General features: G+C 35.9%; 1 long non-coding RNA gene across 1 annotated transcript in view; it reads right to left on the reverse strand.

The window, feature by feature from the left end:
- Nucleotides 1-1,825: 1,825 nt before the first annotated feature.
- The window catches only part of LOC117284620, a 21,691-nt gene continuing 20,736 nt past the window's right edge, over nucleotides 1,826-2,780 (reverse strand). Inside the window, exon 3 of the long non-coding RNA XR_004515715.1 lies at nucleotides 1,826-1,950. This is a non-coding gene — a long non-coding RNA (uncharacterized LOC117284620). The remainder of the gene's footprint in view (nucleotides 1,951-2,780) is intronic.

Consider the following 2,780-nt stretch of genomic DNA (forward strand, 5'->3'; position numbering starts at 1 on the left):
ATTTGAGCTTTGTATGACCAGGGATCAATCCTCCCTTGGCATGCAAGACAGCTCTAATTCAGACGCTGTGAATAAATCTCATTCATTCATTGTGCTTGCAGATCATCCCTCACACTCCAAGAAGACTTTATTGTTGTAGATCACTAGAGAAAGGGAATTAATGATTTGAATAATGCAAACCAAGTTTTTGAGAGTGTGAAGTACTTGGGGAAAAGCAAAAAAAAAAAAAAATCTAATGCTACTACCTAGGGAGAAAATGAGGCAGTAGAAAAGCGTATGCAGTTTTCCACAAAGCAGGTAAAATATTGTATGATTTTGTAGTTTTGGGAAACCCTTGAAGGACTTCTTATTAGAACAATAAAGGATGAATATAAAAGACCAACAGCAATAGCAGAGGCTTTTATGCTGGGGTTTTTGGCTACAATTCCAGGGGGTTCACAAAGGGTTCACTCATCATTCTAAACTTGGCAGATCTTCAGTGGGAAAACATTCCTGTCTCTCCTCCAGCTTCTGGACATGCAGGTGGATTGGATGCTATTTACGTTTTGATTGACAAGAGTATGCTTTTCTAGATAAGTAAGCACCATCTCTTTCAATGATGCTTCAAAAGAGCAGCTGTCTGGAAAGATGAAGCAATGCCAGGATAGTTCAAGAGCCAATCCAAACACCATTCACCAAGGTAAACATTGACAGATGAGGTAAACACTTGAATAAGGATGCTTACTCTATGATCCCAGTGTGCTGAAGATAGACAATGTGAGACCAATCCCCTATTTATATTTCATTAGATCAGTCAACCAAGAATTTCTTCTTGTCTCTAAGAAATTATCTTGGATTATATTATCTGTGCCTGCATATTGTTCTCAGACTTGGAAAGTGAAAAAATTACTTTATTTTCCACTGTCTGAAGTGCTTTAGCAAGCCTTTAGCGTCTTTAACAATCGGCTGTTGTATGCTTCCATATAACTTCTACAGACACCATTTTTATCTATATATTCTAGCTAATTAAATCTGAATGCTAAAATCCTTTCAACATGCACAAACCTTTATTTATTCCTTTCTCTTTGTTTCCTCAAGAGATCACTAGGTTAAACTGTACTCATTGTCCATGTTTGACCAAGACAAACTGATTTCTCTTTTGAGAAAACCCTCCTAAATGTTTTCCTAAGGAGAACTTATTCCTGAATGTTGATCCTCTAGCATATTGTCTTAAGTCTACTACACAAATTTCCATACTGTATTAGAGTTACTCTGCATGCGTCTTTTCTTTCCTATTTCACTATGAAATTTTTGGTGGGCTGAACTTTATTTTATTCTTAGGCTTCTGCCCATTTATCGAATGATTCATGAATGAATGTATAAAAGAAGATATTGAGAATTTTTCTGTCTCTCATTTTTCCACTTTTTATTTTACATAAAAAAACACAGTCCAGAGAGATACAGTTTTGCCCTAGATAACATTATCAAACCAAAAACACAGAATTCAGTGATACTTGTTGGATCCATGAATGTGTTTAATGTTAGCAAAGATAATATGATTTCACAAATGACAAGAATAAGTATGTTATTGGAAGGGGCCAAAAGTAGTATAAAGAATTTTAAAAACCCAATATTTCAAATTATAACTCTACAACTGTACATACTCCTGAGGCCAGGGATTTAACTCAGTGGTTCTGCTGCCTGCCTTGCAAGAGCAAGGTCTTGAGTTCGATCCCCAGAAACAACAACAACAAAAAAAGACTAAATACTCCTGAAAAATATATTTATCTCTTGTGATTCCATTATTTCTTTTGGATCTTACCTGTTCTTTTCCAAACTCCTAATATACATTCAGGTTCATGGACACAATCAAATTCAACTGTTGACAGTACTTGAATGATATTGATGTCATCAGAGCAGAGACAAGAAGTCAATTTGCAGGTGCTGGGAAAATCATCTTCATGGTGGTTCCTGGGAATGGGAAGCAGAAATAGGGGTTTGGATTTACTTCTCATTATTTCTGCATTATTAGGCATCATGTCCACAATCCCTCACTCACAATATCAAGCAAGTAGAAGCCTTATCCTCAGAAAAGGAATTGACTGATGTTAATAATTTAAACTACATAGGTGGAAGTATTTTAGAGGATTCTAACATGTTTATATTTAAGAAAGATTTAGCAGAATCTAAGACCAAAGCAAAGGATCCAATGTCTCCAATTCCAAGTCTCAAACTTTTCTTGTAGTGGTGATCGTGAAGTTTTGCTTTCATAAAGGATGCACTCCTTTGTGAGTAGATTTCTGGAAACTTACGGAATGTGAGAAAGAGTAATTTCATTGTACCACATGAACATTCTCACTGATGTACTTATAATATACTAGAGCATTCCTAAAGCATTTGGCATAATTACTGGGTCAATTCACAGGGCAGTGAAGACTCTCTGAGAGTGCCATGGGACAGAATGCTAATGGCATGTAGCAGTGCTAGAATGTCAAAACGATGGTAGTTGAGCTATCATCAAGAGTGTATGATGGGCAAAAAGAGATCAGAGTTTGGCCTTTGTAGGAAAACAGACTGACTTTGTTTAACTAAAGTACCATTTTTATTAAACAATCATCATCATCATCATTCTATCACTAAGTAACCATTAGCAAAGGCCACAGGATCAGGGTGCTACTACTTCCTTCATACACACACACACACAAATGCAAGCAAATACATATTTTCAACATATTTAAACAACCTGAGACTCTGCTCATCTATTTGGTTTTCAGTGGTTGAATTTAATAGTAAATATATAT

This window comes from Fukomys damarensis, unplaced genomic scaffold (assembly GCF_012274545.1).
Source record: "Fukomys damarensis isolate Sample0158 unplaced genomic scaffold, DMR_v1.0_HiC HiC_scaffold_38, whole genome shotgun sequence".
Taxonomy (NCBI): Eukaryota; Metazoa; Chordata; class Mammalia; order Rodentia; family Bathyergidae; genus Fukomys; species Fukomys damarensis.